Genomic DNA, 15,272 nt, shown 5'->3' on the forward strand with positions numbered 1-15,272 from the left:
ATTAGGCCCTATGTGTTCTATATGTATCAGAACTGTAAGTGAAAAGCAGATATTCCTGTCGCTGGGAGTTCTGCCTGGGAGCACTTCTGGAATTTGGATATCAGATAAGCCTTGACTTTTATATCTTTGGCACCGGTTCACTTTCTATGTATTTGTTAGCACTATTGTTAATTATCACTTGTTATTGCACTAGGAGGCACCCTTCTCTTTTCTATCTTTCAGAAAATGAGAAATTTTGTGTAAATTCTGCCGTCCTATATGTGTGCATTTTCCTATGCACCTAATTGCAACTTATTTTTTTCATGGACATTTGAACTTTATATTTTGGGCCATTATTTTGGATTGCATACACACTTAAGACATCAGAAGTCATAATTTTTGCTTTGCCAGGCTATCTTCTCTAGTTGAGCACAGGAATGAGCCAGCTTGAATGCATCCACAATGGAAATGAAAGCCCCCAAATAAGGAATGCCCTCCGAACTGCTCCTTCTCCACCCATTCATATTATCTTCCCCAAAAATTTAAAGTCTTGCCTGTGGGTATAGAAGTAGGCATATTCATGCACCTTATCCACACTCAGCAAGGGAAGCTTTAGATCTACCTGCCACACTCTCTCTTTAGTGCCCCTCACCTGCACCACCCCCCGCAGTCATCTTGGCCCACAAATTCATGCGCCTAGCCATAAAGATGAGCGCTTTCATGCAAAGTAGACATGTAAAGTCACAAAACAGCATTCGCACTGCGCTTTTCCTGTCTAAGTTATCATAGCACACACTGGGACTGACACAGGCTTAAACTCAACTTGACTGTAGTTGCTTCCACATTGCATGTATGGAACTAAATGTACAGTATATATTTACACTATGCAGAAATATACGCATCTCTATGGCCAGATGGCCCTTGTCCATTCTGTATGTTTTGGTTTGATAGCCGTCATTATCATCATGAACAGTGTGCACTTATTAACATTTACTTATATAGCGGCAACGTATTCCATTGTCCTTTATGACTGGGACTCGCACCAGACCTATACTAGCTGCCAAAGATCTGTATGAGAACCATAGTTACTTTCAGTGTCTGACTGGGGCATTAAGGGTCCACAAGGGGAATGCAGTGCTAGGGGCCCATGGTTAGGGTTGTGGCCAGCCATCATAGAGGATGGCTAACCCCAGCTGCTCCGGTGCCCTCCCTCGGTACTGGTGTCCGTATATAGAGAAACAATAGCAGGCGGCACTCAGGAGACTCGGTCAGCTTTTCACAAGATTTATTGCATCTAGCAAATCCATACTTGCCTACCTGACCCTCTCCATGAGGGAGAAAATGCTCTATTCCTGGACTTTCCTGGTAATGTATGATTACCAACACCTGTGGTGAAACACCTTTCTTATCAATTAACTATCTCACCACAGGTGATGGCAATCATACATTACCAGGAAAGTCCAGGAACAGAGCATTTTCTTTTTCTCCCTCATGGAGAGGGTCAGGTAGGCAAGTATGAGCAAATCCAACATGTGTTTCGGGTCACAGCCCGTCGTCAGGGATATGCATGACACAAAGACATTCACATATATATATATAATATCTCCTATATATTAGCCCAAGTCTGTGACTCTGTGCGTGGCCGAAACGCTGGGCGGGGTCACAGTGGTGGGCGGAGTTAGCAGCTCCTGCCCTGTTCCAGCACACCACTAAGCTGCAGCCACAGAATCCGCCCACCAGGCAAAAGCCACCAGTGCATGGTTTCCCCACAGTGCCAGGTAACCACGGACACCCCAATGCCGCCCGCACCACACACCCGCAAACCCACCCCCCCCTCCTTCCCTTCCTCCCTCCACCAGCTCTCACATCCAGCCATGGACGGCCCAGACACCCCCAGCCCGACGCCCGCATAACTGACACACTGACCACTCTAACCCCACATCCATCAGTGCCCGGAGAAACGCACCACGGCCGCACGGCACACCGCCCCTCCCGTCAGCAGCACAAACCCACCTGCACCTCGCGCACCCACCTGCTCCACCACGGACGCCCAGACTGCCGCAGCCCACACCACCGCTATTCCCACCCGCAGCACAGCACCATCAGTTACCTTACAGCCGCGATGCGCCCGCACAGACCGCCTCCGCCCTCCCCACAACCCTAGCACAAACTGTACCGCCAGCCCCAGTCACCACAACGCCGGGACCCGCTGCACTCGCACATCCCCGTCACCAGCACCTGTCTGTGTGCAGGCGACAGGCCTCTCGCTGCTCCAGCCCCCAGCTCCACATACACAAAGTCTCTCCCCTCCCAGCACCATACACCCGCACCCAGCCATCCCGCCCCCCCTATCAGCCATCCACCCCCCCAACCAGCCATCACCCCCCACCCTATCAGCCATCACCCCCCTCCCTATCAGCCTTCACCCCCCCAGCCACCCCCATCAGCCACCCCCCCTGTCAGCCATCACCCCCCCCCTTCAGCCATCACCCCCCCCCCTTCAGCCATCACCCCCCCCCCTTCAGCCATCACCCCCCCCTTTCAGCCATTACCCCCACCCCCTATCAGCCATCACCCCCCTCCCTATCAGCCTTCACCCCCCCCCCTGTCAGCCTTCACCCCCCCCTGTCAGCCTTCACCCCCCCAGCCATCCCCCCATCAGCCACCACCCCTGTCAGCCATCACCCCCCTATCAGCCATCACCCCCCCTTCAGCCATCACCCCGCCTTTCAGCCATCACCCCCCCCTTCATCCATCACCCCCCCTTTCAGCCATCACCCCCCCTTTCAGCCATCACCCCCACCCCCTATCAGCCATCACCCCCACCCCCTATCAGTCATCCCCCCTGTCAGCCATCACCCCCCCTGTCAGCCATCACCCCCCCTATCAGCCATCCCCCCTATCAGCCATTGCCCCCCTTATCAGCCATCACCCCCCCCTCTTACAGTCATCACTCCCCCCTTTCAGTCATCACCCCCCCTTTCAGCCATCACCCCCCCCCCTTCAGCCATCACCCCCACCCCTATCAGCCATCCCTCCCTATCAGCCATCCCCCCCCCTATCAGCCACCCCCCCATCAGCCATCACCTCCCCCCTTTCAGCCATCACCTCCACCCTTTCAGCCATCACCTCCCCCCTTTCAGCCATCACCCCCACCCCCTATCAGCCATCACCCCCCCTATCAGCCATCACCCCCACCCCGTCAGCCATCACCCCCCATCAGCCATCACCCCCCCATCAGCCACACCCCCCTCTATCAGCCATACACCCTATCAGACACACACCCCTCTATCAGCCATACACCCCCCCTTATCAGCCAATCCCTCCCCCCTTATCAGCCATCACACCCCCCTATCATCCATCCACACACCCCTATCAGCCATCCCCCGAAGTACATAAATGAGCATGCCTCCCTTTTGCTCACAACTCCGCTCACATCCCACTCATCTCAGGGTGGGGGGGGGGCCCCGGTGCTGCCTCTTACACCCACATATACCATGGTCTACTATACTTTTACACACACACACACACACACACACTCAGCCTGCACACTCCTAACATAACACACGCACCCTACACCCCCCCCCCAACACAGACAATACACCTACCCCATGTGTACACCACCAACACCCACCAATTTTCACACCTACCCCTATCACCCTCACACCACAATAACATACACAAATCACACACTCACACCCCGCACACCCTAAGGTCATCCCACACCCACCATAACCCCATACCTGCCAACCACCCACAGCAAATACAACACCCATCCAGCTTCTCCCCCCCCAAAAAAAAAAAAATACCTCTGCCTTCACCTAATGCCCCCCCTGCCACACACACACCCATACCCCCCCCCCAAAAAAAAAACCTCCACCCATCCATCACATATCAACACACTCCACCCATGCACACCTCCAACTCCATCCCCCTAACACCCACAACTGCATCACACACTGCACGTCCTGTCACCACCCCCATCCCTCACCCCTACACCAATACATATACAGGCACCCACCCCCACGTTATTCCGCAAGCACCATACATCACTACCCAACTCTTTTTCTTAACCCACACACACACACCAACGTACCCTTCCTACATAACACTCCAACACCCACATTCCCTTCCACACACTCCACAATCCTGTACAACACCACACTACCCCTATTACACACCCACCTCCCTCTCTATACAGCCCATGGATTCTGTCACACCATCACCACAACAATTAGGCCACAACAGTACCTGTCTCACAACCAGGCACCCACATGCCAATTGCTGCCCCCCCCTCCAACCTCCCAGCCACACACGACACTACCCTACACAAAGCACCCTATGCACACAAACCAAAGCCATGCCACCTTCCAACAAACTCACTCTAAAGCACACACACACACAACACCACCAACTACTACACCTCCTAACCCCTCACCCACCCCTCATCCCTAGCCCAGCTTATACACAGGCCAGACCACATCCACCGTCCAACCTCACTCTGCTCAACCCCCCAAACTCCATTTTCTCTACACCACGCACAATCTATGTACCCCTTCCACAACAAACTAAACACCAAACATTGTTCCTTCACCCCCCTCTACAATACAGCTTGCAATATATACAACACCTACCACGTACAAACTCTGACCCTCAACACGGATTATATCTACCCATCACAACCACTGATACCCCACAACACTACCCCTCTACCCTACAAGCAACCACATGCACTACACACATATTTACAGCCCCAATCCACACAATCAACACACCCTACCACCACTCTAAAAATCACACAACATTCTTCATCCTCCACAAACCCTATCACAAGACACCACAACCCAAAACTCATAACTACTATACCCCTATCCCTAATCCACCTACCTTTACACAAGTACAGCACCTATGCACCTCCTCCACCATGCCCAACACCCCCATTTAAAACCAACCATACACCAAACCATACACACACACACACACACACACACACACAACCTCCCTTCAGACTCACACATTCACATCCTCCATACAGGACACCAATCACCACTGACTACAGCTACATAGACCTTTTTACAGTACACCTCTACAATAACAACCCCATCCACATGTCCCCTTCTATAACCACACAGACACCACACGCACAACCGTCACCATCACATTCCCTTTTGTCATACCACATCTACCCACGAACAAACCTCCCATTCCACCAACACAAACTATACAACTACTATTCTACACCTTCACTTTTCAGTAGAGATTACGGGGGCGTAGCCTCTTACGACGGTGTGAAGAGCGCCCGTAGGGCGCGATGAATCACCTAGTATATGTATATATATATACACAAACACATATATATACACACACACACACCTTCCCCCAAAGTGCAATCAATAGACTCACCTGTGAATTGCCTCTGGTGTGTAATCACCACCATTCACGGCAGATGCCAGAGAACAGCAGGAGACGTCATCCACAGACAATTCACATCAATGTATTTGTGGTATTCAAATTCCCCGGCAGCAATGTTGTCATAGTTACCTAGGCAATCAATGCTGCTACCACGTTTATAACAAAATCACAGGACATACAATTGAATAGATCATTATTACCCACATACATTGATTCATTTAAAAGAGCAATATTGCTCTAACAGACATACAAAGTTTAAAAAGCGCATGAGTATGTAACTTAACATTATATTGAATGAAAAAGTATTCACATCTGCATATACAACAGTAACCGTTACCTTTAATGAATATAAATATACACCTACACATTAGCAAAAAAATTCATGATATATTTTAGATGTAAACAGCAATATTGTTTCTATGCGGAGTCATAACAGCCCCTGCTTGCTACATATTGTTAAAGGAAACAATGCAACCCTAAGTATTAATTTAACCCTTTTGGGGCAAGGGTATCTAGCCTGTAGATCCATCGACTTTCCAGCTGTAACAATTGTTTGGCACGATTACCCCCCCCCCCCTCCCCCCCGAATCGAGGCAGGTATATGATCAATGAGTTTGCATCTAATGCTGGCAATACTATGAGATGCTTGTACCCAGTGATGTGCAACAGGCTGATCGCTGATCCCCGTTTCCCCGGATGGCTGATCTATGATTAGCCATTCTTTCCCTAAACTGGCATTCTGTCTTGCCCACGTAGTAAAGCCCACATGGGCAAGACAGAACATACATAACAAACTTGGAAGTACAAGTAAGCGGAAAGTTGATAGTAAATTTTGTACCTGACCGTGAATGACTGACAGTGTCACCCGGCAGCATAGACCTGCAGGTGACGCAACCAATACATTGATAACAACCCGCTTTCCTAGATAAAAAATGTGCAACAGGTTTAGGCTTTAGCAAATCAGTCACATCTAGTTTTACTAATAAATCCTTTAAATTCTTACCCCTTGTGTATGCTGGCATAATACGAGTATTGTATAGAGCAGGGAGGTCTTTATCAGAACTAATGATTGGCCAAAGTTTTTTTTATCTCTTTCTTAGTAGTCATACTAGTGTTGGTGTATCTATTAACCCATGGGATTCTCTTAATGGAGTCTACCTTAGTTTCTTTACTATCAAGAGTAATCTTTCTGGGAATCAATGTAACTTTCTGTTTATTCTGTGATAAAGATCTACTGTCATATCCCATTTCGGTAAATCTTGTTACCATATTATTAAGGGCCTGATCAAACTGTTGGGGATCACTGGTAATATTTCGGGCCCTAAGCATTTGAGAATAGGGTAATCCTTGACGTAATGGAAGAGGGTGGAAACTATCATGTTTTAATAGTGCGTTTCTATCAGTCTCCTTAGAAAACAAAGAGGTGGTTAGTACATTATCCTTTAGATTGATGTTAATATCTAAAAAGTTGATGTTAGACCAACTGTAGACATAAGTTAACTTCACAACACTTGATGATTTGTTGTGCATAGAGCTTCCCTGCTGCCCTTCCACAAAATAAGCAGGTCGTCTATGTACCTAAGATACAAAATGACATGATGGGACTGTGGTGTTTGTAACAACAACAGTTTCTCAACAAAACACATAAAGGCATTGGCATATGCCGGGGCCACATAGGACCCCATCCCCACGCCCCTAAACTAAAATGCCCCATTGTGACCGGACGGGCTTGTCCCCAGTGCACAGAATGGAAGGTTAGGTCACACGGGACCTGACCACATAGGGGATTCCCGCTTACCGTCAGTAACCGCCTGTTACTGACTCCACCCACTGCCCTACCGGTAGCTGGCGGAAGGCGGAACTTGGAGACGCTGATTCACCCTAGACAGCCGCTGAACAGGGCTATGTTTCGCATAGCCCTGTAGGTCACGAGATGACGCAATCTTCTTGAGGCAGATGATGTTTTAATGCCAACAAAAAGTTCTGAAAAGAACTTAGCAGTACAGCAAGATGTTTACAGCAGAATGAAGATGGTACAATACACTTTTCATGGGGCAACTGCCCTCCTTGTATCCTACTCCAATACACACTACCACAGGGGGTAAGCCCGCCCTGTGGTTTACAACCAATCAATGTTTACCCATGGGCTGTGCATGCCTTGGTCACATGCACAGCTAACATTGTCCTCTATGGACAGTCGGGAGTGGTCACTCTCCTTTGACTGTCCCATCCTGGAGGATCAGGATACGCCCTGGTGCCGTTCAGTCTAGGCTGGGGGAAGTTTTCCCACCTAAACTGACTTCCAGAAACCTGCCCGGGACCTAGCCCACTGTCTGCAGCCTGGATTCGGGCTCCAGAGCTGGGCAGCCTAGATCCCCGGTCAGGGTTTCCTGGCCACTACGGGTGATCCCTATGGAGCTCCAGAAAACCACTCAGCTTGTTTCAAAGCTGAGCTTCTCCTCTCTCTTCCAATGTCACTTTCAAGTGTGAGGCTGAAAGGGAAAGTATTCCGTTTTGGGGGAAAAGGTCTGGGATAATCCATCAGCCTGCACAGCCATGGATTCCCCCCTCCTGGGAAACACAACCAAGTAAGTGCATTTTACCTTTAAATACATCACATTTAAAATACACTGTACATTCCCCTTTAAATATACACTGAGCCTGTGCCCTGCACAGGCTCCACATACCCAGGCACTGCAGTGCCTCATAACACAATATATATATATATATATTACATTTTAATACATTGTTTTGTTTTAATGTGCCCAGCGCTCAACGCTGGGCTCCCCTAGCCCTGCAGCCTGGCTGCTAGGGCTCTCTCAGTGCTGGAGGTATGGGGCTGGCTTCCCCCATCCTCCAGCCTGCCTGCCACTGGGGTCCAGGGAGCTGGCTCTCCCTGTCCCCCCAGTGTGGCACTCATTTTGTGGCCACGCCGCACGGTGCGGTGCAACCCCCTGATCTAAAGCCCGGCGGCTCAGGACGCTTGTCCCGGCTGCCGCAGCTCTGTGTCTCTGGAGCGCTGAGGCGCCGGGAGCGTAGCCGGGAGTGTGCCCTACACACACCCCCGCCGCTAGGGAGCCTGCTAGCCCGGACCCCCCTGAGCGGCACACTCTGGTGCCCTCGCCACGCAGGGAGCCGGCTAGCCCGGTCCCCTGTTTGCGGCGCTGAACATTGTAGCCTCGCCGCAGCGTCCGGCAGGGATCCGGCCTGCGGTGCACCCCCCTCGCCTGCCGCTCAGCAGCCCGGGACGATCGTCCCGGCAGCTGCGGCTGGCCACCTCCGCTGGTGAGGAGGTGCAGGGAGCAGAGCTCCCGGTCCCCATCGGCGGCACGCACAGAGAGCACTGCGGCGGGAGCAGCTCTCCCGCCTGCAGCGGCTCTCCCTCCATAGCGCTGAGGTGCCGGGAGCATAGCTCCCGGAACTCAGCACACACACAGCGGCTCTCCCCTCCATCGGCGCGCACACACACAGTTCAGCGCGCTGGGGGACTCCCTCACTGCCGCGGTCGCTGGAGAGGTCCGGGACCGCGGCACAGATTTAAAATACATTAATAAATCACACGGCGCCTAGCGCCCAATACATTTTAAAAGTGGCGCCAAGCGCCCAGGGTCCCTTAATATGGTGCTGGGCACTGAGGGTTAACCCCTTCAGTGCTGCGGCCACCATTGTCCACGTGTGGGGGGTCTCTCTGGCCACACTCCTCCCCCCCATTTAAGCGGGTCAACCAGGTACCCATGTCCCAACGATTTGGTCCCTGGTCCCGCAGTCCTTAATGGGGTTACCGGGAGTTCTTTGGGGGTTCAGGCTCCTCCTGACGTGACATTCCATCCGCATTGCTATGAGCCTTGCCTTGCTTGTGGATAATATGAAAGTCGTAAACCTGAAGAGCAAGGCTCCACCGCAACAGTCTGCCGTTTTCCCCCGTGGTGTGCTGGAGCCACCGTAATGGATTGTGGTCCGTTACCACTGTAAAATGGCGGCCATACAAATAGGGCTGAAGCTTCTTCACAGCGCAAACAATAGCCAAACCCTCCTTTTCAATTGTGGCATACCCCACCTCCCGCGGTAGAAGCTTTCTGCTCAAATAGGCCACAGGGTGCTCATGTCCATCCGCCCCCTCCTGACTCAGTGCTGCCCCGAGTCCGTACTGTGACGCATCAGTCTGTACAACAAAGTTTTTACTATAGTCCGGCGCCATCAGTACTGGGGCTTGTACTAGAGCTGTTTTCAACGACTGGAATGCCAACTCACATGGGGTCGTCCAGTCAACTATCTTGGGGAGTTTCTTCTTAGTCAGATCAGTCAGGGGTTTGGCCACGGAACTAAAGTCAGGGACAAAACGTCTGTAGTACCCTGCGATCCCTAAGAAAGCCAGGACCTGTCTCTGGGTTGTGGGCCGGGGCCAGTCGCGGATTGCCTCCACCTTCGCTGGTTCAGGCTTCACCTTACCTCCCCCCACACGGTGTCCCAGGTACTGTACCTCTGACATCCCCATTTGGCACTTGTCTGCCCTGATGGTCAGACCTGCCCACCGAATCCTCTCTAACACTAACCCCACGTGCCTCAGGTGCTCTTCCCAGGTTCGGCTGAATACAGCAATGTCATCCAAGTAGGCCTGGGCGAAATCTCTGAACCCCTTCAGCAGGTCATCGACCACACTCTGGAAGGTGGCTGGCGCATTCTCCATACCAAATGGCATGGTTTTGAACTCAAACAAGCCAAAGGAGGTGATGAAGGCGGACCGTTCCTGAGCCTCGGGAGTCATTGGTATCTGCCAATACCCCTTGCTCAGGTCGAACGTAGAGATGTATTTCGCTCCAGCCAACTCGTCTAACAGTGCGTCAATGCGGGGTAGGAGATAGGCGTCGGATTTGGTCACTTCGTTCAACCGGCGGTAGTCTACGCAGAACCTGGTTGTCCGGTCCTTCTTGGGAACCAGTACAACGGAGGCGGCCCAGGGACTGTTGGAGCGCGTGATTACGCCTAGCGCTAACATCTCCTGCACCTCTTGGTAGATACTCGCCTGCGCCTCTGGTGAGACCCGATACGTGGGTTGCCGAATCGGCCTATGCTCACCAGTGTCTACATGATGGGCACGTAGGCAAGTCAGGCCGGGCTTCCTGCTGAACTGGGCCTCAAAGGACTGCAGCACTGACTCCAGCTGCTCCCTCTTGGGGTTCCTCCATCGGCAGGCAGCACACAGCGGCTACCGACTCCACACGCTCGTGGTATTCCTTTAACATGTTTACATGGTAGGTACGCTGCCTCCTACCATCGCTGTCAAATGACACCACGTAGGTGATGTCGCTTAGGCATTTTGCGACCGTGTACGGTCCCGCCCAGGCAGCCTGGAGCTTGTTCTGACGTGTGGGCACCAGAACCAGCACCTTCTGCCCTACTCCAAAGACCCGAGCACGCGCGCCCTGGTCATACCAAGTCTTCTGCTTGGTCTGTGCTTCCGCAAGATTCGCTTGCGCTAGTCCCATGAGATTCTTTAACCGATCTCTGAGCTTCAACACATACTCCACCACGGACTCATCCTGGTGGATCAGCTCCCCCTCCCAAGACTCCCGGAACAGGTCAAGAGGTCCACGGACTCTGCGGCCATATAGTAACTCGAAGGGCGAGAATCCGGTCGACTCCTGGGGCACCTCCCGATATGCAAACAGGAGGTGCGGCAGGTATCGCTCCCAGTCTCCCCCCTCCGAAGTCACAAATGCCCGTAGCATCTGCTTCAGAGTGCCATTAAATCTCTCGCAAAGTCCGTTAGTCTGGGGATGATAGGGTGCAGTGCGGAGTTGACACACTCCGCACCTCGCCCAGAGACACTGGACCAGATCACTCATGAACTGCGTCCCTTGATCAGTTAGGATCTCACTAGGGAACCATACTCTATTAAATAAGCCTAGCAAAGCGTCCGCTACCTTTTCTGCAGTGATGGCGGACAGAGCCACAGCCTCTGGATACCGGGTAGCATAATCCACCACGGTGAGGATGTATCTCTTCCTCGATCTACTGGGCACAGGTAGGGGACCTACTATGTCCACGGCCACTCGTTGGAAAGGTTCTCCGACTATTGGCAAAGACCTCAGGGGAGCTCGAGCACTGGGGCGTCCAAGCCGTTGGCATACATCACAGGACTTACAGTAGGTCCGGACGTCATCCGACACTCCGGGCCCAAAAAAGTTCTGCGTTAGGCGCCTCAGTGTTCGGTCCCTCCCCTGGTGTCCCGCCAAAGGGATTTCGTGTGCAACTGACATCAGTTGCTCCCGAAAGCTCCTGGGAATCGCCAGTTGAACTTGCCTATCCCCTTCTACCTTGGCTACCCAGTACAGTAACCCTTTCCACCAGGTCACACTCCCTGACCCCATCCCAGCAAGGCCGCGGCCAGCTTGGCGCCTCATACCTTCCAGGGATGGGTCAGAGAGCTGAGCTTCCCTAAACTCCTGCCTGCGGCCCTCACTTTCTCCTAAGTCTGGACACTCTACATGGGGAATATTGGGGTCAGTCAAGTTGGGGTCAGTCATGGTAGGGTTGGGGTGGTCGCTCATACTCACCGCTGGAGTTGGCAAACCACTAGGGACAGGAGCATCACTGGGCACCCCCACGGATTCAACAAACTGGAACCGACATCCTCTGCGTTGCTAGGGGACGTAGGCCCACCAGAGGCAAGGGGCAGATGTGCTGATCTGGCCGCTGTGGTCTTTTCTTCTGGGATGGCTGACGCTGTGGTTGGCAGTTGTCTAGCCGCTGTGGTCTTTTCCTCTGGGCTGGGCTGGCAGAGACAATGAAGACTCTAGTCTGGCCGCTTGACTCCGGGTGATGGCGTTCGCAAAGGCAGTAACGATTCCTCCACCGAGATCATTCCCCAAGACTACATCAGTTGGGAGGCCATCCATTACAGCAACATCTCTTAGCTCTTGTCCTGCTCCCCAGTCGAGGTAGACTCTGGCCATGGGCACTTGTCGCTCTAGCCCATCGGCCACTGTAACTTTTGCAGTGCAACCCTGCAGTACTGCAGCAGGATCGACAAGGTGGGGGCTCACAACAGTTATGGAGGCCCCAGAGTCTCGTAAGCCTTCGCCCTGCAGGGACCCCACTTGGACCGGCTGCAGGTGCCGCCAAATATTTGGTGGGGGCTTCTTAGCCATACAGGTGACTCTCTCCGCAGAGTCCACCTGTTCCTCGCCACACTCCATCGGACTGACTGGAGGGGGTACGGTCTCTGAAGGCTCACCTCCACGGGTTAGGCAAGCAATCCGGGCTACAGCACTCGGATTTGGGGCACGAGTCCGGGGTGCTTGGGATGCAGGACAGTTCATCCTCAGATGTCCGATTTTCCCAAAGCCATAGCACTTTTTGTCCAGGCGTGGCTCCGATGTCCTCTGATTACTGGCAGGGGCACTGCGGGGCTGTTGCTGGCCAAAAGCACCCGGGTTGGAAGATGCTTGCTTTGGGGGGCGTGGAGCTGAAGAGGGGTGTCCCCCTGGTTGTACAGTCTTTTGGGGCTGGCTGCTGGTTGGGCACTTCTGCCCCTGTGGCCGAATTGCCACATACTTGTCTGCTAACTGGGCAGCCATCTTTAAGCTGGGTGGCTCCCGGTCTAGCACCCACTCCTTCACTTCTGGGGCGCACCTGCGGTAGAACTGCTCCCTGCAGATCAGGTCAATCAGTGTGTCCCATGTAGTGGCTTCAGAATCCTTCACCCACTTCACCACGTAATGCCGCAGCTGGGTGGCGAACTGCTCATGGGTGCTGCTAGGATTCTTGGGCAAGTCTCTGAACTTCTTCCTGTAAGACTCTGGACTGATGAAGAATCGCTGGAGGAGGGCCTTCGCAATTTCGTCGTAATCCCCACAGTCCTCCGTGGCTACTCCTCAATAGGACTCCAATGCCTCTCCATGCAGAGTGAGCACAAGGTGTCTCACCCACTCCGACTTGGGTAGATCGTGTAGTTTACAAGTTCTTTCAAAAACTTGTAAATGTCCATCAATGTCCCCATCACTGTCTGCAAACTTGGCAAACTGAACGCGTCCTGATCTGTGTACAATAGCTGACAATGGTTCCCGGGGTACCACGTCCTGTGGTGCCCGCTCATCACGCCACATCTGGATGATGATCAAGCGTTCTTGCTCCGTTGCCCTTTCCCCCAATTCCGCTAGCCGATCCGCTAGGCTATACGTGCGGCCCCCCCGGATTTTGTTAATCCAAGGGCAAGATTCATACCAGCCACACCAATCACACCGTATAACTTGTGATAACTACCCAGTCAACAGTATGAAAACAACATATCATCAGTTCAAGGCCGATGCAACTATAACATAACCCTTATTGAAGCAATAACTATATACAAGTATAGCAGAAGAGTCCGCACTTGGGACGGGCGCCCAGCATCCTCTACAGACTACGAGAAATAGATTTACCGGTAGGTTTAAAATCTTATTTTCTCTAATGTCCTAGAGGATGCTGGGGACTCCGTAAGGACCATGGGGATTATACCAAAGCTCCCAAACGGGCGGGAGAGTGCGGATGACTCTGCAGCACCGATTAAGCAAACATGAGGTCCTCCTCAGCCAGGGTATCAAACTTGTAGAATTTTGCAAAAGTGTTTGAACCCGACCAAGTAGCAGCTCGACACAGCTGTAGTGCCGAGACCCCCCGGGCAGCCGCCCAAGAAGAGCCCACCTTCCTAGTGGAATGGGCCTTGACCGATTTTGGTAACGGCAAACCAGCCGTAGAATGCGCTTGCTGAATCGTGTTACAAATCCAGCGAGCAATAGTTTGCTTTGAAGCAGGGGCACCAATCTTGTTGGATGCATACAGGACAAACAGCGCTTCAGTTTTCCTGACTCTAGCCGTTCTGGCTACGTAAATTTTCAAAGCCCTGATCAAGTAACTCGGAATCCTCCAAGTCACGTGTAGCCACAGGCACCACAATAGGTTGGTTCATATGAAAAGATGAAACCACTTTTGGCAGAAATTGCGAACGGGTCCGCAATTCTGCTCTATCCAAATGGAAAACCAAATAGGGGCTTTTATGTGACAAAGCCGCTAATTCAGACACTCGCCTAGCCGAAGCCAAGGCTAATAACATGACCACTTTCCACGTGAGATATTTCAACTCCACCATTTTAAGTGGTTCAAACCAGTGTGACTTTAGGAAACTTAACACCACGTTAAGATCCCAAGGTGCCACCGGAGGCACAAAAGGAGGCTAAATATGCAGCACTCCTTTACAAAAGTCTGAACTTCTGGGAGAGAAGCCAATTCTTTTTGAAAGAAAATGGATAGGGCCGAAATCTGGACCTTAATGGAACCTAATTTAAGGCCCAAATACACTCCAGTTTGTAGGAAGTGAAGGAAACGGCCCAGATGGAATTCTTCCGTAGGAGCATTCTTGGTCTCACACCAAGACACATATTTTCTCCATATACGGTGATAATGTTTTGCGGTTACTTCCTTCCTAGCCTTTATCAGCGTAGGGATAACCTCAACCGGAATGCCTTTTTCTGTTAGGATCCGGCGTTCAACCGCCATGCCGTCAAACGCAGCCGCGGTAAGTCTTGGAACAGACAGGGTCCCTGTTGCAACAGGTCCTGTCTTAGAGGAAGAGGCCACGGATCTTCTGTGAGCAGTTCCTGCCGATCTGGATACCAGGTCCGTCTTGGCCAATCTGGAACAATGAAGATTGTTCTCACTCCTTTTCTTCTTTTTATCCTCAACACCTTTGGTATGAGAGGAAGAGGAGGAAATATATAGACTGACCGGAACACCCACAGTGTCACTAGGGCGTCTACCGCTACTGCCTGAGGGTCTCTTGACTTGGCGCAATACCTCTATAGCTTTTTGTTGAGGCGGGACGCCATCATGTCTATCTGTGG

The 15,272-nt window shown here is 52.1% G+C and overlaps 1 protein-coding gene across 2 annotated transcripts in view; it reads right to left on the minus strand.

Annotated features, from left to right (window-relative positions):
* NMI (N-myc and STAT interactor) overlaps positions 1-15,272 on the minus strand; it is an 85,592-nt gene that overhangs the window by 44,851 nt on the left and 25,469 nt on the right. The window lies entirely within an intron of this gene.

Source organism: Pseudophryne corroboree, chromosome 7 (genome assembly GCF_028390025.1).
Source record: "Pseudophryne corroboree isolate aPseCor3 chromosome 7, aPseCor3.hap2, whole genome shotgun sequence".
Classification (NCBI taxonomy): Eukaryota; Metazoa; Chordata; class Amphibia; order Anura; family Myobatrachidae; genus Pseudophryne; species Pseudophryne corroboree.